The 24,270-nt window shown below is 54.8% G+C and overlaps 1 pseudogene across 1 annotated transcript; it reads left to right on the top strand.

Moving 5' to 3' along the window:
• Positions 1-11,162: 11,162 nt before the first annotated feature.
• Positions 11,163-12,078, top strand: LOC309452651 (olfactory receptor 14J1-like; annotated as a pseudogene). The gene has a single exon. The product of its transcript is annotated as an olfactory receptor 14J1-like (transcript).
• Positions 12,079-24,270: the final 12,192 nt, after the last annotated feature.

Raw genomic sequence — 24,270 nt, 5'->3', positions numbered from 1 at the left:
AACAGGACAGGTCAGACTAAGGCTGACGGGTCCAGCCAAGGTGATGCAGGTGCTGTGCACAGGCAGAGGGGTGGTGAAGGGATGACATGAGCCTTCTGGTAGATGTACTGATCACTCAGAGTTGCAGTTCAGGAGTCTCAGTGACTTGTTTAAGCATGAGAGCTCATTTTCATTTTATCCTTTGCTGCCCCCCCCACCCCTTGGGAGAGCAAACTGAAAAGACAGGCTCAGGAAAGCACCTTATCTGTCTGATAAACCTTGCAATGATCTTATCATTGGGCATCACCTTAGAAAAATCCTGGGGGTGATCTGGATGTGTGAGCAGCCCTGACCCACACAGCACCCTCTCCACAGCAGAAGCACCTTTCCTGCCCTTATCGGGGATGCTTCTTCCCCCCACAGCTTGTCCTCACAGCACCATGGGGATCTCCCCCAGACAGGGACCCTGCTCTGCAGGACAGCCCTGGGCACCCCTGGGTGCTCCCCCTGCAGTCACCCTCAGCAGAAGTTGTCATCATTCCCTGTCCCTCTGACAGTGCAGCAGGGAAGCCCTGCTCTGGAGTGTGTTCTTCTCTACAACAGAGATACTGTGAGAACCCTGACAGATAAATTGTAAATTGTGGGATGTACCAGCTTAGGGTCTCCCTCCAGGAAATGCAGCTGCATTGTCCTACAGCCAGAGACTTACCGTGTTAGAACTGTGATTTGTCTCATTGAATCCTCAGCAACCAACCACCCCACATTGCCTTTAATCTCTCTCTGCCTGGCTCCTGTGCCCTCGGTGCTGCAGGCAGAGCCCTCAGCCCTGCTGCGTGTGCAGAGGAGCTGCTCCTGGGCTGAGCTGTCTCTCTGCAGCGCTGCCGCTGCCATGAGCTCCCTGTGTCCAGGAGCCCAGCCCAGCTCAGCAGCACAGGAGCAGCCCATGATGTCCCTTTCTCTGTCCCCTCTGGGCTCCTCCAGGTGTCTCTGGGGCTCCAATGGCACAACTTTGAAGTTGAAGTAATCAGTGATGTTGATTCTCTCTCCTCTTCAGAGACACTTCTTTCCAGCATAGTATTTTTAATTTTAAGAAATAAATCAGTATGAGAATCATATTTTCTTGTCACATCATTAGACAGGACACCAGGAATATTACAGCAAAGGGTCTCATTCCTCCAAGCCGGGGGAGGAATATCTTCAGTTGAATGAGTTCAGGCATTTTATTCTGGTTTTATACTCCTATGTCTAGAGAGACATTCATCAATCTCTGGCCATGTCATGTCTGTTCTCTGCAGCAAAGCCTTTGCACACATGGGCTCTTGGACACTTGGTACCAGGTTTCTTGTGGCAGGTCAGAGCTGGGCTGGTGCCACAGCTGGGGTGGCTCAGCCCAGATGTGAAGCAATGTCCTCAGCCAGGGACCTGACTGGGGGAGCTGGAGCTGTCAGTGCTGCAGACAGAGCTGTGACACGGATGGAATGAACTGCCAGGCAGGGTGGCAGGAGTGAGTTCATCTGGTCTGCAAGGACAGCAGCCTCCAAGCACAGCAACAGTCCAGATCAAAGCTCAGTCCAGACCTGTAAGGCAATTCAAGGGCCCCATAATGAGCTGTTACTACAGCAGGAACAGTTAAAGGAGAAACAAAGATGCTGTGTGGCCACTGAAGAATATAATAAGAGGTGAGAATCCCTGTGTCCTCTTGTTCTCCCTCTTCAGCAGCAAGGTCTCTCAGATCTCTGTGGCTGGAGTCAAAACAACCAGCAGTGCATGGGGACCAAGTCAGAGGTCACTGGAACTAACACAATCCTCTCCAGTCTATGGGACAGCAGGGGCAGCATCCCAGGAGCTGGGACAGCAGGACGATGTCACAGTGAGGCCACTCTCCACCATCTGTGAAAGCTCATGGAGACTGGGGGGACTCCCTGACCACTGGCAGCTCTCACACAGTGTGTGCACTTTTCAAAATGGCCAATGGGTGAGCAGGGGAACTAAGGGCTGTGCCCCAGAGCATGTCCACTGGGACCCCATTTCTGGGAGTCTGGAAGAGACGGTGACATGGTTTACCCAGGGCAGGTTGTGCCTGTCCATCCTCTTTGTTTTCTGTGAGGAAAGGACAAGGTTGTGGACGTGGGCAGAGCAGTGGTGGTCTGTTACCTGGAAGTCAGCAAGGCATTCAGCATCATCCCCCACAATGTTCTTGTACCCAAGGTAGGATATAATGGTCTGTGTCAGTGTGCAAGTAGATGAGTAAAAAACAATCTGGATGGTTGGGCTTGGAAAGGTGCTGTAGAAAGGGAGAAACTTTCCAGTCATGAGGACAGTCAAGCACTGGAAGCTGTTTCCCAGGAGTGCGCACCCACTCTGTCCCAGAAAGTGACCAAGATGTGTCTGGATAAAGTCCTGAGTAATCTGGTCTGACGCTGCTTTGAGCAGAGGCTGGTCAAGAAACCTCCCGAGGTCTCTTTGAGCCTGAATGACACTGTCCTTTTATCCCCTTCTGTTGGAGAATGGCCAAGAGAGAAAGGGCATGAGACCCTCTCTACGGAGAGGATCTCTTCTAGTTAGCATGAGTAGGCCTCAGTTAGCATGAGCTGAGCAAGGGTAAGTGAGAAGGTACTGCCTGAGAAAGGCCTGGATAAACAAGTCTCAGGAGGCAGCTCCTGAGAAAGGCCTGGATAAACAAGTCTCAGGAGGCAGCTCCGAGATAACGAGGGAATTCACATACCAGGGGGGCCACAGAAGGGGATGGACTCATTATGTATGTTGGGATGGGCTCATTACGTATGCTATCAAATCGGTGTTTGACGAGTAGGCATAATTAATAGAACCACTATAAAGGTCTGTGCTCTGTATCAATAAATTGAAGCATGTTTATCATCCGCATCGGATGGCCGCATTTCTTCCTCCGTCGCCGTAGACCCGAACCCATGCCGGGGTCTTGACCCCCGACACCCTTCATGATTTCAGTTTAGACAAAGCTTTCAGGTTCCCCCTGAGCACAGAAGTAATTCACATGAGGTGCAGGGCTGCTTTACAAGTGCCCCCAAACAGCCCTGACCACATCTTTTCCATCCTTTTTCTTTTGCCCTGAGCCAAGATCTTATTTTTTGCTGTCCTAATGCCTCTCCAGAAAGAACAGCCTGTGTTGTTAACCCTTTCAGAGCAGGTTGTTCAAGAGGTGTCAGCATCCATGTACAGAGTCAGCACATCAGCCAGACATAAATCCATCATTATAGAAGTGGAGACGAGGCTCTTGACCAGCTCCTTGCACCCAGATATCAGCATGACATGTCTGCTGAGATGCCAGGGAACACCTACAATCTACGTGAAGGGTATGTGAGTCCTGGTTGGGTATCCTGGCTTGTCTCCTGACCTATGTGGTGCTTCAGGCTGAAGAGAATCAAAACCAGCCATTGGACTGGGGTAGTTTCATTTTACACGTGTCACACAGGGCAGATGAGGGAGCTCAGAACTCCAGACTCTGCTGCACTGTTGGGACTGCAGAGACTGGAAATGCAGGTGACAGTGTGTGTCAGTGCACACACATAAAGATTCTGGCTTCCTTTGTGCCTTTGCACTGACCTGGGATCTGTTCCTTGGCCTTCTTTGTCTCAAAAAGAAACTGTTCTCCTATGCAACCTCCACATCACACCACATAAGAAATAATTAAAAGGTATAAAAATAATGAAAGAAGCACAATTTTCGGGTAATTCTGTCCAAGAGGTGTACTCTTCAAATGATTAAAACAAAAAAGAAGTGAGAGAAAAAGCATTGTTCTAAGAAATTCTTTCAAGACTCAACTACTGAGGTGTTGTAGATGTTTTGAAAAGCAAGAATGACTGTTAGGACTGAAATTAAAGAGATTTAAATCATCGTCATCATCAGTGTGAATGAGGAGTTCCCTGTTACTGTTACTAGTGACAGCACCACTGTTCACAAACATCCTTCAGAGCATCTCCATTTTTCCTGGGTTCCAAAGCTGATCCTGCTCATAGTTTGACAGGTTTGCTGCAAACCCTGTGACCCAAATCTCTACAACTGTCTCTGCTCAACAGCCTTTTACCCCAGGAAGGGGAAAACTGCCAATGCAGACACCAACCCAGTGCCCAACCTGCCTGGAGAGCCAGGACAGCTGTGCCACACAACAGCAGCCTCTGAGGGAACCTGGAGGTGATGGAACTGAAATGGTTTCAACCCAAATCAGAGAATCAGAGAATCATTTAGGCTGGAAGAGACCCTTAAGAACATGTAGTCCAATCGTAAATCAAACACGGCCAAGTCCACCACTAAACCATATCCCAAAGTGCCACATCTGCATGTCTTTTAAACACCTCCAGCAATGGAAGCTCCAATCCTGAGCTGGCAGGACACCACTGGCTGCAGTTGGACATAAGATACTGGTCACGGCTGTGAGTTCAGCCCTCGCTGGCAGAATGTCTCACACCCTCACTGAGGAGGGCAGGGGGCTGGGAGATGGGAGCACGTTTCAGTTTCCAGATCCCAGCACAGAGCCCAAACCATCCTGCCCTTGAACTCCGGATCTCATTTCCTGAGATGCAAAGCTGGTGGGGCTTCTGTGGATAATCGTGTTAAAAGGCATGAATAATCCTTCAAGTGTTTGTGTAATATGTCTAGGAATGTCAGTCGTATATGCTTATATTTCCATATCTGTAAAATAGTACACTGCATCTGTGGTAGCCCCTCTGGCAATGACAAATAGGTATTTGCACTATAAGGCTCCATACCCCATCCACAAGCACACATCTAAGTGGTTCAGATGAAGGGTGGTCTGGCAAACGTCACCCTTTGTGTCTCCAGGTGATGGACACTGCTCATGTGCCTCTGCAGAGAGTGGCAGGAGCTGGATCCCCTTCTCAGGACAGACTCCTTCCAGGAGAGACACAGACACAGGGGGAACTCATCAGGGCTTTACGGCATTTCACTCGGCATCAGTTTTGACATATTGGGTGCTGTCCTGTGACTGCCCTTTCTGCACAAATGATCATAAAAACACAACCATTTAGAGAAACATGGTCATAAAGGGGCTGTTATGGACAAGAAATGTAACCATGAACTCTGGAGAGAGCGAGGAAGTTCATAATAAGCACCAGGAAAAACCAAGAAGCTCGAGGCCTCTTCTGAAGAGCAGGAGGCCTGAGCAGCCGTGATTGGCCATTGTAGGTGTGGGAGAGGGTCAGGGCATGTCAGAGAGAAGCAATGAGATGGTTGATGGCTTTAGTGAACCCTTCCAGCCATGTCTGAGCCCAGAAATGGAAAACAGTTGATGTCTGCAGGTGGAGGAGGAACAGGAGGAAGATTTTCCTGGGAATATGGAAGGAAGAAAGGCCTCTCTTGGGCTAATCATGTATGGCAGTGCCATTTGCATGTTGTGGGCATGGCTGTTCCCGGGAGATGGGGAACAGCTGCTGCTGGGGTGGCTGTGCTCAGTCATGGCCCATGAGCTGACCCTGCTCTGCTCCTCTCTTACACTGCCCACACTTGGATGGTCCTCAGGAATCATCCATGAGCCTGGTGGATGCATGAACCTCCTGGAGTGACGGGGTGTGGATCTAAATAGGGGATTCAAGCAAATGTGGGACTGGGACACTGAGGTAACTGATGACCATTGCCAAGTGTATGAAAGAAGCTGGATGAGTTATGGGGAATTCACGGGCATTTCCAACTCCACAGAAATCCAGAGCCTTGCAGTTAAAGCAACAGGACTTGACATAAAACCCACCCCAAAACACAGAACACTCACACTGACCACAGAAAAAGCCTTGAAAAACATTTGAGAAAAATCTACCAAGTCCCAGGGGGCAGGGCTCAGCCATTCTGGTGATGAACAAACATTAAGGGCTCACATGGCATCAGAGCCACCTCCACATGGCCCTCACCACCTGTAACCAGTGTCTCCAAGTCTTGCCTTCACCAGCCTCCAGGGACAGGGACCTGCACTGGTTGTTTCCTTCATAGCTGTGTCAGTGATGGCCCTTCATGGGATCCCAAACACCCTCAGATCTTGGGGTTTCCTTCTGCCTTTCACTTCACTAGAGGTTTGTTCATTCTTTCAGTATCTGCAGTTCAGGATCATGGCAGCAGAGGGCTCACTAACATGTAAAATGCCCTTAAATGCCAAGGCTCTGTGCATCATTTTCCTAAAGGCTTCCAGTCTGGTGTGGATGATTAGGGAGATTTCAGGAATAACCTAACACAGAGCATTTCAATAATAAAGAGCAATAAAGCCAAATTTATTCTATTTTTTCCCTGTTCACCCTTCCCTCCCTTTCCAGAACAGGTGGTATCAGCAGACTCCAGTTCATATTGATGTGGAACGTGTCCTGAGAAGACTGAATAGGTCAGAAAAGTGGGTGCCTAAATCACCACTTGAATGAGGAGATAGTCGAGAACACCTCAAGAGGAGTCACACTTCTCTGGATCAAAGGTGGGTTCTCTTGGCAACCTCAGATGTCACAGCACAGTGATACTTGTGTTCAGGGAGCTGGTCAAGTGACCCATCTCCTGTTCTGTAATGGTGTCTGAGTTTGCTCAGGTCACCTCTGACTTGAGCCCCATCCACTGCTGGGTGTTCTCCAGACTCCTGCCTTCAGGAACAAAGTCCCCAGAGACCTTGCTGGTGAAGATGGAGGCAAAGAAGCCATGAAGAACCTCAGTCCTGTCTGATTCTACTCTTATGAAGTTCAGCAGCAGGCCCATGATCACCCTGTCTATTCTTCCACAGCAAGTGAAGCTCCGTCAGCTCATCTTGCTGCCCTTCCAGTCCAGGTATCAAGTCCAGGGCAGCTTTGGCATCATCCCCACATCCATGGCCAACGTTTCTCAATTCCTCCTTTGCAGCTTCCCCTGCTTCCACCTCCTGTGTGCTGCCTTTTTGCCCAGCTGCATCAGTTCAGGCAAACAGTCTCATGAGATAAATGGTTCTTTTCACGGGTATTTGAAGAGATCATTCTTGTGCTTGGAGCAGGCTGTCCTCTAAGGCTGATCAGATTTCTTAAGCTCCTTCACCCTTCAGAACGACTTCCACGTCACCACCTTTATTGGCCGCCATCCCCCAGTATGTCTAAGTGTTCTCTGGAGCCCACCAGCCTGTGCTCTGCTGCTGGCCTTCCTCCCTCCCCTCTGGTGTCTGGGACCCCCTGTTTCCTGGTCACAACAGACAAGCTGGACACTGAGGTTCACATCCCTCACCGCCCTTCCTTGTTTCCCAGTTCCAGATCCTGGTGAGAAAAAGCACTGCAGACACCAAGGTCATATCCCACAGGACCCAAGCAGGTCCCTCAGCAGGCCAAATCCTGCTCTCCTGAAATCCTGCTCTTGGCCTTGTTCTCATCTCCCAGGAGCCTCAGCTCCACTTTCCCATCCCTGACTGTTCCATCCTGACCAACTCTTTCTGGTTTGTAAGTGTGAAGTCCCACAGGGCACCCCACCCCACTGACTCCTCAGTCACCCATGTCAGGAAGATGTTGTCAATGAGCTCCAAAACCCTCCTGGATGGCTGGTACCTTGTAGATACTCTGATATCTCAGGTCTGCCATGAGGACACGGCCCTGGAAACATGAGGCTTCTTTCATTTGTCTGAAGGAGGCCTCACCTCATTCCTCTTCCTCACCAGTGAGTCTGTAGCTGATGTCCAGTGACCACAACACTGCCCATGTTGTTCTGCCCTCTCATGCTGACTCCTCAACATTCAGCTGACATTGTCTGTGCCCAGGCAGAGCTCCACACATTCCTGCTGCTCTTCCATATGAACGGAAACTTGCTCTCTAAATCCAGATCTCCGGTATTATGAGCACCAGAGCCCCAAGACTCTAAGGTTTCTACAGGAGATGGTATTTATATTATCCTATAACTCCTCATACTGTTATGTTGGGAGAGACAACACATCAGGATAAACAATCTGCATGCACATATTAACAGCTCAGAGCTCCACACATTCCTGCTGTTCTCCCACATGAACAGAAACTCTCTCTTTGATTCCAGACCTCTGGCATTATGAGCACCAGACACCCAAGGCCCCACTGTTTCCCCAGGAGATGATATTTATAGTGTCCTGTAACTCCTCATGCTGTTATGTTGGGAGAGACACCCTCATCAGGATAAGCCGTCTGCATGAAACTTTAACAGATGAGCAAATGGAGATTCAGTCAAGGGGGAGTCCAGACCTTGTGAATAAGATAAGATAACATGATAAGATAAGGTAAGATAAGGTAAGATAAGATAGATACGATAAGATAGATAAGATAAGATAAGATATAAGATAAGATAAGATATAAGATAAGATAAGATAATTTTAAATGACTAGTTCTCAGTGGCCCTGAGGAGAAGGGCCTGGGCACTACAAGGTCCCCACACCAGCCCGTGGTGCACGCTCACCATGAACAAGGCAGCTGCACACGGGGCTGCATGAGGAGGAGCGTGGGGACCCAGACACCTGCAGTTCTCATCCCATTCGGTTCAGCACTGGTGTGACCCACACACACGGGTGTGTGCCAGTGTGCGGCTTCCCAGTCTGGAGCAGGAGGGAGGAACTGGAGAGTGCAGGGCTGTGCCAAGGAAGGTTCAGCACCTTGTGCACATGGTGTGGGATGCTGAGGGACCTGGGCTGCTTTGGCCCAGCAGTGCTGGGGAGGCTGCAGCAGTGCAGGAGTAGCCTGAGAGTGCTTGAAGGGCGGTTTCAGAGGTGATGGAGGTTTCTGCATAGTGGGAAAGAGCTTGAGAAAGAAATAATGGCCCAAAGTGCAGCTGGGGAGGTCCAGGCTGGACATGAGCAGAAAGGAATGTGAGTGGAAGGGCAGTGCTGTGGTGGAGCAGGTCAGCAGAGGGAGTCTGCATCAGCCCAAGGCTTTGTGCTTCAAGGAGCAGCTGGGGAGGATGGAGAGACCTCAGCAAAGGAAGGAAGATGCTCAGACAAGAACAAGGTGGGCAGCAGGGGGGATGTCTCCAGCCTGCAGGGAAAGAGATGCAGGGGATGCCACAGCACAGGACAGGCTGTCGTGGAGATGATCACGGGATGGAAAGAGGCTGAAAGCCCCACCAGACATGAGCTCCTTCTCCCCTTGGCTGTGGCTGTTGTCTGCACCTCTGGTGCCTGTGAGGAGACATCTTGTCCTTCCAGCACAGGGGCCTCATGGCCTCCTTGTCCCCAGCCAGGAACCTGGGAGGGGTGGGACCATAGTCCTGCCCTTGGCCTTGCACAGCCCCACATGACACTGTCCCAGGAAGGGCCCTGGGCAACGTGGGAGGGATAGGATCTGATTTCCAAAGGGGACTCAAGGTTTGGTCCTTTGGTTAACGAAACACATCCAGGTTTACTGAGCATCAGAGAAACCTTTACATTGCTTTTCCTGACCTGTCATGACTGCCTCCAGTTTTCTGCTCTAAACAGACCCTGGGACAGTTTCTCAGTTGTGTCCCTCAGTGGGACCCATTAACATTACAAGAAACTTTGGAGTTTGCATCTGACTTTGACTTCTTGAGAAGTTTCTTCAGCTTCTCCTCAGGGTCTGAGGTCCATGGACTCAGCACCAAACCCACCAGAGGGGTCATTAAAGCGCCTTGTGCTGCTCCTGTGCTGCTGAGCTGGGCTGGGCTCCTGGGACAGAGGGAGCTCATGGCAGCGGCAGCGCTGCAGAGAGACAGCTCTGCCCAGGAGCAGCTCCTCTGCACACGCAGCAGGGCTGAGGGCTCTGCCTGGGGATCTCAGGAGACGAGCAAGGCAGAGAGAGATTAAAGGTGGGCAGGACTGGGAGGATGACTGAGAGCTCACTGGAGGAGAAACCTTTGCAGCCCTTGCCATGGTAAGTCTCTGGGTGCAGGGCAGTGCAGCTGTAGCTCCTGGAGGCATCTCCTGAAACTGGCACAGGCACAGCTTGTGGGATCTGTAAGGACGGGGCTCTTGTCAGGCCATGTTGAACAGCTGTGAAGCCGGGTGAGCACCCAGGGGTGCCCAGGGCTGTCCTGCAGAGCAGGGTCCCTGCACCCCAGGGCTGTGCCGGGCAGGGACTCTGCCGCCTGCCAGGGTCAGCGCTCAGCCTGCCCGGGAGATCCCATGGCAGCAGCTGTGGGGGGAAGGAGCGACCCCCGGCAGGGCAGGCAGGGAGCTTGTGGGGTTGAAGGGGCTGTGTGGGTCAGGGCTGCTCAGAGCTCCAGATCCCCCCACAGACATGGCAGAGGGTCCTTCAGAACAATGACATTGAGACAGCAACAGCTGCAAGGGAAGGAGTCTGTGCTTTCAGTTTTCCACTCTTGGTTGTCTGGGTGTGCAGTGGAGATGGGGATTTATTTCTCTCATTGGAGCAGACACTGAGACCCCAGTTCTCGTTAGGACTGGTCTGAGCTGCTCCTGAGCCCCTGCACACACAGAGCTGCCCCTGGGCAGTGCCAGGAGGTGTGAGCAGGACAGAGCTGAGCACACAGCGGGTGGGACGGGGTCTGTGACACTGACAGGGAGCAGACCCAGGGACAGAGACACAGCTGCAGGCAGCACAGACATGGGCAGGGAGAAGGAGGTGGACCAGAAATGCTGGGGAGGGGATTCAGGACCCTCCTGCAATCCCCTGCAGTGCAGACAGATTTCCCAGTGCAACCCCTGGTCTCCTCTCCTCCCCAGCAGACCCTCTGCCCCAAAGCCATGGGGTCCAGGTCACAAGTCTCCACCTCAGCAGCTGGACCTCCAGGTGAAGGAGTCCTGGAACGTGGTACTCAATGAAGGTGCTAAAAGTACTTGCTCTACAGTGTCATTATGTGAGTGGCAGCAGCACAGCTTGGTCAGGAGAAGGTTCCACAGCATGCCCGTTTGCCTTTCTGTCCTTGCTTTATTTTCTGGTAGCACTGCAGTGTCCTTCCCTGTCCCTGTTCCACCTGTCCCTGGTGCTCTTGCTCTCTGGGGTTGGGGTGGGAGTGTGGGTTAGTTTTTGTTCTGACACCAGCTCAAAGGGTCTTGCCCCAGAGCTGTATTCATGGAAACTAAATGCCCAAACTCCATTTTAAACTGTGATGAACTCTTTTCTTCAGTTGGTAGAAACAGAATGAGCGGAAACATCCCTCCATCAGGGAGGGGGTTTTCCATGAGAAACAGCATGTTTATTTTCCTCAGAGAAGTCTCCCCTGATATGCCACTGTCTTTTCCTCCTTGCACAGGTCCTCATGCCCACAGGCAGCCAATGTCCAACAGCAGCTCCATCACCCAGTTCCTCCTCCTGCCGTTCACAGACACACGGGAGCTGCAGCTCTTGCACTTCTGGCTCTTCCTGGGCATCTACCTGGCTGCCCTCCTGGGCAACGGCCTCATCATCACCACCATAGCCTGGGACCAGCACCTCCACACCCCCATGTACTTCTTCCTGCTCAACCTCGCCCTCCTTGACCTGGGCTCCATCTCCACCACTGTCCCCAGATCCATGGCCAATTCCCTCTGGGACACTAGGACCATCTCCTTTTTGGGATGTGTTGCCCAAGTCTTTCTGTTTGTCTTTTTTTTTTTCAGGAGAGTATTGTCTTCTCACCATCATGTCCTATGACCGCTACGTTGCCATCTGCAAACCCCTGCACTACGGGACCCTCCTGGGCAGCAGAGCTTGTGTCCACATGGCAGCAGCTGCCTGGGCCACTGGGTTTCTCAATGCTCTGCTGCACACGGCCAATACATTTTCACTGCCCCTGTGCAAGGGCAATGTCCTGGGCCAGTTCTTCTGTGAAATCCCCCAGATCCTCAAGCTCTCCTGCTCACACTCCTATCTCAGGGAACTTGGGCTTATTGTGGTTAGTGTCTGTTTAGGATTTGGGTGTTTTGTGTTCATTGTGGTGTCCTATGTGCAGATCTTGAGGGCCGTGCTGAGGATCCCCTCTGAGCAGGGACGGCACAAAGCCTTTTCCACCTGCCTCCCTCACCTGGCCGTGGTCTCCCTGTTCCTCAGCACAGGCATCTTTGCCCACCTGAAGCCCCCCTCCATCTCCTCTCCATCCCTAGATCTGGTGGTGTCTGTTCTGTACTCGGTGGTTCCTCCAGCAGTGAACCCCCTCATCTACAGCATGAGGAACCAGCAGCTCAAGGATGCTCTGTGGAAACTCATATCCTAGTGTTTTCTGAAGCAATAAACTGCCCATCTTCTTCTATATAGGAGTTTTAATGTAGCTAATTACAAGCCCAGCCTGTCAACTGGATTTTCTGGTGTTGTTGGTTCTTTTCTTATTGTGATAATGTTGTCATCCCCTTTCTAATTCACTGTTGGCTTTTCTTTTATAACTGTTGGCTGCTTAAATGAGCAGCAGTGCTCTCCTTGTCTCTAAACAGAATAAAGGGCTGTTTAGCAACTTGTTTTTTGGTATATCTTTCCTGCAAGGGCTTTTTGGAGCTGCAGAGACAGTTCCTGTGCGTGGGTGGAGGGGAAAACAGCTCTTCCATGTCAGCCCTGCCAGGGAGCACCAGCGCTTGTTCTTCCAGAGCTGTTCTGGTTCCACTCCCACACTCTCCTTCTCATCCCTGGTGTTGGTGCAAGGCCTGAGTGCTCTGGCAGCTTGGTCACCGTCCTGCTGTGTGTCAGTCCTGTGGGCGCAGGCAGGGACAGGCAATGGGCACTGCAGTGACAGAGCTGGCCTCACAACAGCCTTTCCAGATAGAAAGGTGATCTCCTATGGGCAATACACGATGGGTTATATCTTCAAGCATATGCTTACGATAGTGTCCCACAGATTCAAACACCATTGTACATCTGAACAGTGTGTGTGTGCAGGGCTGGCACACAGCAGTGTCCTCTCACAGCCAGGCTCCTGCCAGAGACCTGCAGGACCAGCAGAGCAGGGGCTGGGCTGTGCCCCTGTTCACTGGACACCCCACAGAATCTGCCCTAGGGCATCGTCATGGACGGGCCCCTCTCAACCACCATTTCCAGCCCTGACTTCTCTCCCAGCTCACAGAGATTGTTCTTCCCTCCATGGAATGACACTGAATGACTAGGTCAGCAGTCCATGTCTGCATTGTACAGATGAGATGTGAGCACGCACATCCTGGATGTGAGGTGAGATGTACCCAAGTGAGCACAAACAGCATCAGCTATTCCTGGGGGTTCCATGAAGGCCTGTGGGACAGACAGTGTCTTGAGGTCACTTCATGTTGGCAGAAACATCCTATGGGAAACCGCCTGAATGCAGCACTGGGTTGTGCTTCCTTGAACTGAGGTCCCCATGTCCATTCCTCATGATGTGGGACATGTCAGATGAGTGCAGAGCAGGTGACACAGCACAGGGCTGAGGTGCCTCCCGTCTTTTGGAAGTGGCACCAGGAGGCCAGAGGGAAACCAAGAGTACGGCCTCTATGTGCAACAGGGAAAGATTCCGTCTCTGAACACCCCTGGGTGCAGAAGGAGTTCACCAGGCCAGCTCAGACTTGGATGGCAGACAGAACTTGACATTACTGTGTGTGACTCCAAGAACAAACCTCAGTGGCTTGGTGATATTCATCTCAGCTGCTGGAACGGCTCATTGCAAGTGTTCCTGTCTGCTACATCACCCTTGCCCATGATCCTGGGTTGTGCTCTCAAAAGTACCAGAGCACTCAGAGAGGTTCTAGTCCTTGGAAAAGCAGACATCTGACCCAACTTCAAGAAGGGCTCTTTATTAAAATCCAGCCATTTTCCTCAAGAGGAGCTGCTCCTCCACCTGGTTTAGCGCCAGCAGCACAGGGCTCTCAGGGTCCATTGAGATCTTGGCCGCTTCCATGAAGAGCACACGATGACAATGGTCTTAGTTGCCAGGGAGCAGATGGAGGGTTCGCTGTCCTCCTCCAAGGGCTGAAGGGCTGCAACAGAAAGAAGCAGAGCCCAGATGAGCTCCCATGGCTGCAGAGACCCCCAGGCATCCCCTCCCGACCACGCTCCCTACTCACCGCTGCAGATCTCAGACAGACTCTCCTTGCTTGGGTCTCTCAGGTGCCGCACAGCCAGCCCTGGGCACAGAGTTCCGTCAGCCCCTGCTCCCTCCCCTCATCAGGGCTGACCCCAGGGGAGAGCAGGAGCCGAGATGCTGGGACCGAGTGAGGTGGCCACCACGGCCACCTGCGTGGGCAGGGCTGGGAGGGGAGGCCAAGGCCCTGTCCGGGGCAGCCGGGGCTCTGGCAGCCACAGGGCTGCTCCTTGTGCCAGGATAGTGGCAGGGACTGGGTCCAGGCTGCCGAAAGAGGGACCTGGGGGCTGTGACTCACCGATGAACCTCACGGCCGCCTCTCGCAAGCTGGCCTGAGCATCCCTCAGGTACGGCAGGCTCAGGCTCAAGAGCTCTTGAGCTCTGCTCCTGTCCCGCTCCAGCTGGAGAGAGCACAAGGGTGTGAGCACGTCACTGTCCCTCCCCAGCTGGCTGGACCAGTCCCTCCCCACAACAACACACATTCCCCTTCCCCCCCGGCCATCCCCGTGTTCCTGCCAGGAGCCCTGTGGGGCTGAGAGAGAGACACAGGCCGAGGGTCCCAGGGGTGCTGAGAGCCCTCCCTCCCGCTGGCTGCGGGGCAGAGGGAAGAGCCCCTGGGGGCTCTGTTCTTGACGACAGGGAACAAGGATGCAGCTCGGGGCTGCAGCAGGACAGGCGAGGCACATCTGCAGAGCCCACAGCACAGACATGTGGGGCAGCCCTGTCCAGCCTGGGCCCTGGGCCTTGGGGGTTGTCCTCACCAAGCTCTCTCCAATCCGCCATGTCTGCTCTGTCTGCACCAGGTGTTTGAGCTGTTTCCACCTGAGCAGCTCTGCGGCACCCAGGAGGGCTTCCCTGGCAACCTACGGAACAGCAGAAGCTGGGAGATGGCACCACGTTCTGGGGTAGGAGACCTGGTGTCTCCCTGCTCTGTGCTTTGTTTCTGGGGTGATTCTGCCCTTAGGGAGTGGGGACATGCCCTGGCCCAAACGCCCAGGGGTCTCTTCCCTGCATCACTGCTCGACTTTGAAATCTGTACCTTGGCCACACTCAGCACTTGGTCACTCATGCGGAAGAAGAGAGGGAGCAGGCCAAGTCGCGCTGTGTTCTTCATCTCCCTCTTGTCGTTCGGCACCACCATCTTCATCAGGTCTCTGAAGAAGCTGATGGAGCTCTCTCTCAGCTGGCTCAGCTCCTGGGAGGGAGCAGCACAGTAGGACCTGAGCACCAGCAGCTCTCTGCCCACGGGGAGCAGAAGCTCCTGCATGGCTGATGGGAGGGGAGATGCTCCAGGGCGGCATTGTGCACACTGCAGTTGTGGCCAGATCTGCGGCCCTGGGTGCGTGAAGGGCCACTCAAGGGACTTGCTCAGGCAGTGCCTGTGCCTCAAAGCGCCATCCCAGCATCCCCCAGCAGCCTCAGCAGCCATGGTGGGGAGGAGCTGTGGGAGCAGCTGGCAGGGAGAAGCTGGGCTGGGCTGCAGAATGCAGAAACCATCCCACAAGAGCCCCAGGGAGAAAGGAGAGAAGCCCCTGCTTTGAGTGGCTGGGCAGAAGGGCAGCTGTCATTGTCCAGTGCCCACCCGCGGGGCTCAGGCTTATACATCAGTCTTATACATCAGCCTTATACATCAGCCTTACGTCATCAAAGAAGGGCAGGAGAAATTCTGCCAGCAGCACAGCGATGGGACTGGCCTCCTCCCTCTCCAGCTGAGGCATCACGTTTCTGAAGACCACCAGAGCCTTCATCCTGATGGCCTTATTGCCATACTGCAGGACCCACATCAGGTCTGGCAGCATGACCTTCATCTTTCTGGCCTGTATGAAGAAGAGAGTTGCCCTTTTGGGACCAGGTCCATGTGTGGAGAGCTCCCCAGGCAGCCCCCAGGCCCCACCATGGCAGGGAGGGCCTTTGGAGCAGGCACCCCAGCGCCTGACTGCCAGCCAAGGCCAAGCCCGAACCCACTGCCCCGGCCCTTGGCTGCCACCATGGCTGCCCTTGGCGACACCCTACTCACCATCTCGTCTCTCTGTGACAGCGTCATCATGCCCCTGAGCAACAGGGAGAGCACCGTTGGCCTTCGTTGCCTCAGAAACCTCATGACTAGGTACATTGGAGCAAACTCCTCCTCTTGCAGATCACTGCTGGCCAGTATCTGAAAGCAAGCCAGCAGTGAGCGACCGGCAGAGCTGCTGGGGCTTCTGGCACCGTGCAGATCCTGGGGCACCAGGAGCTTCTTCCAGTAACTCACAGCCAAGCGAAGGATGGCGGTGTCCTCCCGGTGTGTATACAGGACCCTATAGTGCCGGTCCTGGAGTTGGATGTGCAGCTCCTTCAACACGTTCTGCAGGGTCTGGGGCACGGAGAACATCACCTCCCACAGTGCCAGGGCAGTGCTGCAAGAGAGCGCTCTGTCAGCAGGGCAGCCTGGGCCACAGCAGCGTGTCCGGGCTCCGCGCTGCAGGACGCCTGGGATGCCCTGGGCAGCAGCAGAGGCTGAGCTGGTGCTCCCGTGGGGCTGGCAGGAGCGCAGTGAGGGGGCTCTGGGCTGGCTTGCTCAGCTGTGGCTGCTGCGGGCCTGGCTGACCCCAGCGCTGGAAAGCGTGGTGGGATGGAGGGTCCTGCTCCTCGGGGGTGTCCTGCAGGATTCCTTGGTGCTGGCACCCAGAGGGTCTCCGGGCCCCTCTCTCCACAGGGAACAAGGCCTCATGGCTTTTGGGGCCGGTACCTGTCTCCTGGTGGTGCGATTGTCAGCAGCGTCGACACCACCTCCCCAGGGCACTTGTCAGCCAGGGGGACAATTAGGGACTCCACACTCTGCTGGGCTGGTGCCGTGCTGATGCACTCCAGGGTTCTATAGATGCAGCTCGTGATCTTTGGCACCTGGAGGAGACACAGGTGAGGATGGTGCTGCCACTGGAGTGCAGCCATTTCCTCATCTGTCCTTCCCATCCCTCTCTGCCGCCTCCATGTGGCTTCATTTTACTGGGATTTGAGAGGAAGAGATGGATGGAGGGAGGAACAAGGCCTGACAGGGCCGAAGGGCAGGACAATCCAGCCAAAGGCCACTTACATCCACCAGCCAGAAATCGCAGTCTCTCTTGACCATGTCCAGCATGTTTCTGGCCGCCTCCTTGCCAAAGGTGCTGGAGTCGTTCATGGCCTCAATGAACACCAGGACCATGTCTGTCCTCTCAGAAGGCTGGAGGTATTCTGTAAAGAGCTAAGGGAGGAAGGGAGGCAGCAAAGCCAAGTCACACCGAGTGCCCCGGTGCTGCTGCGTAGCCGGGCAGTGCCAGCAGCCCTGCAGAGCCACCCGGCAGTGCTGCGGCAGTGCCCGCAGCAAAACTGGCAGCAGGGGCAGCAGTGACTGCTGGGGAGGAGGAGAAGAGAGGCCCGGGGAGAGGGAGGAGGGTTGGGGTCCTGGGCACAGGCTGCTGGCCCTGCCGTGAACCTGGGGTTGCTGGTGGCCAGCAGGACTGGGGCTGCTGCTGGGACACTGGAGAGCAGCCCTCGCATCGCCCCTGCTTGGGGACAGCAGGAACCCTCTCAGCAGGGACAGGGAGGCCACGCCAGCCCCCTGATTGTGGAGGCCTTTGTTCACACGAGTCCCCTGCTGGTGCCACCAACAAGAGTGCCAGCAGGAGCTCTTTACCATGACGTCAGGTTTTAGCCAGTCCTCAGAGGAGCTGTCGGGATCTTCCAAGTGGGGCTGTCGTGCTTGATTCCTCCTGTCTGAACAGCAGGGAAACAGAGAGAACTCAGTAAAGCACAGCAGCTTCGTCAGCAAGCTTCCCAAAGCACCCCGAGATCTGCCCTCGTGATGGCAGGGCATAAGTGGTCAAGGAGAATTCTGGAGGGTACAGGAACAGCTTCTTGCTACAAGCACTGGAAGCTCTAGCCAGGAGGACTCAGAGATAGACCTGCTCTTCACTGGCAGGAAAATCATGGCTTTGGGTTACGGCAATCAGCCGTATGCTTGGGTCTGGGAACCACAGAACAGCGGGCTTCAGGATCCCGAAAGGAGGGAGGAAGGAGAGCAGCAGAGAACAGATCCCAGACTTTGGGAGAGCGCTCAGCTGCTGCAGCAAATGGCAGCTGGGATGCTACGGGAAGCAGCTGGGAAGGACAAAGGAGGTGAGGAACAGGAGCAGACCCATTGGGAGATGTCTGTGTGTAGAGGAATTGAGCCCAACACAACTTCTCTTACTGTTTTGTCCAGCCAAGAAGACAGCGAGGTGCTGCACTGCATCTCGAGCCAGAGTTCTTGCCTCTTCCCAGGAATGTTGGAAAAGGAGGAGATGCCCCAGCAGCTGTCCCAGCTCAGGGATCTGGATGTCTCTATAGCTGACAGGGCCGTGTATGTCTGTCCTAGAGCGGCACCAGGCCTGGGCGAGGGAGACAGAACAGCAGGAGGGTTGAGGGCAGGCGGCTTTGCCAAAGCCCTGAACCCAAGCGCGTGTCCAGGGCTCCGTGGGCAGGCAGGACTGTCCAGGGCCATGCCGGTCACAGCTCCCAAAGCAGCTGGGTGGGCAACAGCCCCGCGTGGGGAGAGCTGCAGGCTGCTCTGGGGTGCAGGGATGGGCAAACGGTCTGGCCGGAGGGTGCCTGGCTCCTTACCCCCAGTGTGGGATTCTCAGCCAACATGAAGCTCAGCCCCTCAATCCTCCCCACGGCCCTCTGCCGCACATGTTCTCTCTCGGAGCTGCTCAAAGTCAAGAGCATCTGGGAAGAGAGAAGCTGCTGGTGAGCCCTGGGAGCCGCCACCGCTGCAGCAGAAGCAGCACCGCTCAACTCTTGTGCTGGACTGGCCCACTCCATTAAGGGTTCCCCAGGACTCGACCAAAGCCTGTAGCGAGGCTCTTGCCCTGGGGTCCCTGGCAGGCTTGGGGCACATGCCCCAGGCCAGCCCTGTGGCCAGGCAGGAAGGCAGATGCCACCCTCTGCGGCCACTGTGCTGCGGAAGAGCCTGGAGGGCAGCCCCTGGTTCCCCGGGGAGGGGGGCACCCTCCCGGCAGCGCTCTCTGCACGGCACGGGGTGGGACTGTCCGCTCCAGAGTGGACACCCTGTCCCCCAGGGTGAGGAACAGCCTTTGCGAAGCCCAGACTTTGCACATCCAGACCTGGAAGATATTGTGCAGCAGCTCGCTGACTCTGGAGGCACGAGAGTTGAGAAGCAACGCCTGCAGCATGTTGTCCATGGACCGCATGGTCTGCAAGAACACAGCGGGTTGTGGTCATGTTTCCTGCCACCCCTCTCACTCCCAGGAGACTGATCTGAACTCCCAGCACTGAGGGACGACTCCCGCACTGCTGCGCTGTGCCCGGGAGAGACCCGGGGCAAACAATCTGCTCTGGGCAGAGCAGCCTGTGAAACTGGACATGGCCAGGCCCACAGGCAGGGGACGAAGGGATGAGGGTGGGACAGCAGACCTGAGACCCTGCCCTGCCTTGGATCTCTGGTTCTATCATGGCACGGGGTGGTTGGGGAGCAGACAGAGGGACCGGGGGCTCCTGTAGCTCACGCAGCACTTACTTCTAAGTAGAGGTAATGGTCCATGTCCTCCACTTCTGGTGGAAGCAAGAAGACACTGGAGAAGCAGGCTTGGAGCAGCCTTGTCTCCTTGCCCTCCAGCACCCTCTCCACTGCGCTGCAAAGAGAGAGAGCAGCCAGCCGCACGCTGGTACCTGGAGCAGCGCCTCGAGGCCTCGTGCAGGCGGCCCCGGGAGGGATGGGCAGGTACCTCAGTTCGGCAATGGCACGCATGGCGATCTGCCGCAGTGCCGTGCGCAGTTGGTCCCTGGGCTCCTCTTCCAGCAGCACCTGCAGAGCACAGCCGGGATGGGACCTGCAGCTGCCAGCACCCAGCGCCACCAGCCCCCGGCCCTGCCCACCGCTGTCCTCACAGGGTGCCGGTGCCGCAGTCCTCGACCCCTTCCCCAGAGCCGCCGGGTATCCCCTCACCTCGATATTCTCTGCCAGCTTGTATCTCCGGCAGAAGACATCCAGGCCCCTTGGTGAGCAGTGGCGCCTGCTGGTGTCGCACAGGTCACGGATGTCCATAAGAAACCCAATCTTGTGGCTCTCCTCCTGGCAGCCGGGGAGCAGAGAGGCAAACAGGGAGCGTGAGATGGGGACACGCGGCCAGCGGCACCGCAGCATGGGGGTGCAGTGCCCATTAGAGACCTGGGAGCAGCAGCTCTGCCCAGCCAGCACCCTCCAGCACCCGCAGCAGAGCCCCTGTCAGCAGATGCCAGCACAGCCACCTTTAAAGTGGCTGCGGTTACCTTTTCTGGGCTGCCGAGAAAGGACACGATGGAGTCCATGTATCCCTTTAGAAGTCCGTTCACAGGTAACGCATCGGCATCTAATAGAGGGGGAGAGCAGGGAGGGCTGCAGAGAGGGTTTGCAGGCAGGACAGAGCAGAAGGAGATCTGCCCCCCATCCAGCCGCACGCCTGCTGCCCCGGCACAGTCTCCCCGTGCATGTCAGGGTGCCCGGCAGACGGGCTGCGATGCTGGAGCCAGGCAGGACGGGGAAAGCGCCCAGTGCAGCGAGTGAGGAACTCGCTTCAGACGGGCAGGAAAGGTCCCCGTCCCGCAGCACGGCTGCCTCCTGCCCGCCCAGCTGCCTCTCGCTGCCCGTGCCCTGCAGCAGGAGCTGGGTCCCCTCTGCCCGCAGAGGCTGTGGTGGGGCCGGCTCCCAGCTCGGAGCGGCCCTGGGCTTCAGGCAGCATCCTGGCCAACACCTGTGGAACCCCCCTGCCAGCGTGCAGGGAAACGTGGTCCTGGTGTTGAGCAGGGAGTGCTCGCTGGCCCCCACCCTGCCCAGACAATCAGGGCCCCTCACTCACCCATCTCCAGGTCCTGGGCCATGCACAGCTCCTGGGGCTCTGCTGGAGAGCTGCTCTCCTGGGGAGCCCTGTCCTCCTCCAGGGCCACCACGGGGCAGGTGAGGTGTTTGTCTGCCATCTCGTGGGTTTGGGGAAAGAGGTATGGGTGAGGAATGGGGAAGACTCGGTGAAACACCACGAGTCTGCCAAGGGCAGCCGGGAAAGACGTGGGCTGCACTTGGGGAGTCCTCAGCACAAGGCTGCCGGGGGCAGAGGGGAGTCTGCCAGGGGCAGCTGAAGTGAGGGTATGGTTGGACTCGATGATCTTAAAGGTTCGCTTCCAACCAAAAAGATTCTCTAAATCTCAAACTCAATGAAAGACGTGGGCTACGCTCGGGGGCTCTCGCCAGCTCCGTGCTCACACCCTGTCCCGTCACCGTCCTGCCGGACAGTGTGGGCTGGGGCTGCAGCTGCGCTGAGCACAGGCAGGGCAGTGGGTGTCACAATGTGAGGTCACAAAGGGCCCCACTGTGACCCTGCGCCTGGGGAGCGAGGGGCAGCATGTCCCGTTGGGAGGAACAGGCCAGTTCAGCCCTGGGCACCTGGGTGCTCTCAGGTGTCTCCAGGTCCCCCTTTGCCCTCCTGTCCCCTCGGGACTGCCCTGTTGCCCTGTGGTATGTTCCAGAGCCCCGTGTTCACCTGGCTGGCTGATCTGAACAGCAGTGAAGCTGCTCCTTTAGTGGGTTTGTAGAGATTTATAGGGAATTCCAAGGGTGGGCAGCAGAGGGGATGGGCTTTGTGTGCTGTCTCACCGCTTACAGAAGCTCTCAGTGGCTTGAGGATAAACTGACCATATAACCAAGTGACAAACTGTTGGAGCGGGCAGAGCACAAAAGGAGGAATCCAGGTGGTGGGGGATGAAAAAGGTGGAAAGGCTGAGGTACTAAATGCCTTCTTCACCTCAGTCTTTAACAGTCAGAACAGTTGTGCTCCAGGTACCCGGCCCCTGGAAGCAGAAGACAGACATGGGGAGCAGAGTGAAGCCCCAATGATCCAAGGGGAAATGGTTGGCAACCTGCTACACCACTTGGAAACCCACAAGTCTGTGGGGCCAGATGGGATACACCCGAGGGTTCTGAGGGAACTGGCGGGGGGGATCACTGAGCCACTTTCCATTATTTACCTGCAGGAGGACAAGAGACACAGAGAATATCGCTGCTTTCCCTTATTAAATTCATCAGTGGCCACACAGTGACTTTGTTTCTCGTTTAACTGTTCCTGCAGTAGTAACAGCTCATTATGGGGCCCTTGAATTGCCTTACAGGTCTGGGCTGAGTTTTGATCTGGACTGTTGCTGTGCTTGGAGCTGCTGTCCTTGCAGACCAGATGAACTCACCCCTGCCACCCTGCCTGGCAGTTCATTCCATCCGTGTCACAGCTCTGTCTGCAGCACTGACAGCTCCAGCTCCCCCAGTCAGGTCCCTGCTGAGGACATTTCCTCACATCTGGGCTGAACCACCCCAGCTGTGGCACCAGCCCAGCTCTGACCTGCCACAAGAAACCTGGTACCAAGTGTCCAAGAGCCCATGTGTGCAAAGGCTTTGAATCAGAGCACAGACATGACATGGTCAGAGATTGATGAATGTCTCTCTAGACCTAGGAGTATAAAACCAGAATAAAATTACTAAATCCATTCAACTGAAGATATTCCTCCTTCAGCTTGAAGAAATTAGATCCTTTGCTGTAACCTTCCTGGTGTCCTGTCTAATGATGGGACAAGAAGAGATAATTTTCATACCAGTTTATTTTCTAAGAGGAAGAATATAATGCTGGCAAGAAGCATCTGTGCAGAGGAGAGAGAATCAACATCACTGATTACTTGAAGCTGTTTGAAAGGTTCTGTCCCTGGAGGCCCAGGGACACCTGGAGGGAGCGCAGAGGGGACAGAGAAAGGGACATCATGGGCTGCTCCTGTGCTGCTGAGCTGGGCTGGGCTCCTGGACACAGGGAGCTCATGGCAGCGGCAGCGCTGCAGAGAGACAGCTCTGCCCAGGAGCAGCTCCTCTGCACACGCAGCAGGGCTGAGGGCTCTGCCTGCAGCACCGAGGGCACAGGAGACAGGCAGAGAGAGGTTAAAGACAACATGGGGTGGAGGATGCTGAGAGATCACTGGGAGTGAAATCTTCACAAATATTAAGCCTGTGGCTGCAGGACATTGCATCTGCAAATCATGGCAGAATCTCTGATAGCTGTCACACTGCAGAGCCTACAAGAGACGTAAGTACAACTCTTAGAGATTCTCTGATGCAGAGGAGAGGATGAGCTGCAGAGCAGGGATTGCCTTCTGCACTGTCGGAGTGACAAGACGTGACTGCTGCGTTCTCCCCAGGCTGGCTGTGGGGTGTAAATGTAAATGTGCAGGATGGGTGCCCAGGGCTGTCCTGCAGAGCAGGGTCCCTGCACCCCAGGGCTGTGCCGGGCAGGGACTCTGCTGCCTGCCAGGGTCAGCGCTCAGCCTGCCCGGGAGAGCCCAACAACACTGAGGGGAGAAGCTGTGGGGGGAAGGAGCAAACCCTATTGGGCAGGAAAGTTGCTTCTGCTGTTGAGAGGGTGCCGTGTGGTCAGTGCTGCTCACAGTTCCAGATCACCTGCAGGATTTTTTGCGGCGATTAGAAACGACACATACCAGGACGCAGACAGAAATTCACGCAGAGGCAGAGATCTTGTTCAGGAAGGAGCGCAGAGCCTGGCCAAGCAGAGAGCTGACCTAGGCCTAGGCTGCCTTCTTTATTCACCATTGACAATTTATAGGATTTACAGGTACGGGTCTGGACTAAGATGTTTACAAAAGGGGTTTTTCCACTAATTGTTATTAAAAACACACTAAACTCATGTGATGTTTGTCTCACTTGTTTTCCCACTCATTCACAGACCAGGCCCAAGGACATTCACACATCCCATGCACTTGGAGGTGGTTATCCGGCCCAAGATACCATTCTCACGAGTCTGGGCTATAACTTTTTACAATTATGAGATACGTACCTCAAAGTAATCTGTCCAAGGCCCTTTATATATTATTATGTTAGTATTATGTCTTTGACCGTCCAGATGATCATGTTAGTATTGATCTTCCTTTATCATCCAGGTGGCTGGAACCGCACATCTTGCTTTCCCACATTTTACTTTCCAACATGGGTCCTCAAGACATTATCTTAGAATCTCTCACATATGGCCAGTTGAACAGCTTGTCAGAGGAAATAAGGTGAAATGAGTGCACTCTGATGAAAACAAGGTTTCATACAAGTTTGTCATTGTTTTACTTGTCTCAATCAACCCAGGACAAGACTTGGTTCTCCTGAGATCCATGTGGCACCCAGAGCTCTTTGGCCAGTGTGTCATTAGCCCTGGATGCCCCTATGTCTCCCAGAACCCTGCCCAGCCCTCAGGGTGATCCTTGGGGTCTGTATGGCCCCAGAGCCACTGCCTGGCCTGCACAGTGACCCTCTGGGTCCATAGAACCCCACTGGGTGCAACAAAA

This window comes from Streptopelia decaocto (genome assembly GCF_964273445.1).
Source record: "Streptopelia decaocto genome assembly, contig: HAP1_SCAFFOLD_50, whole genome shotgun sequence".
Classification (NCBI taxonomy): domain Eukaryota; kingdom Metazoa; phylum Chordata; class Aves; order Columbiformes; family Columbidae; genus Streptopelia; species Streptopelia decaocto.
This window is presented reverse-complemented; position numbering and strand designations above follow the sequence as displayed.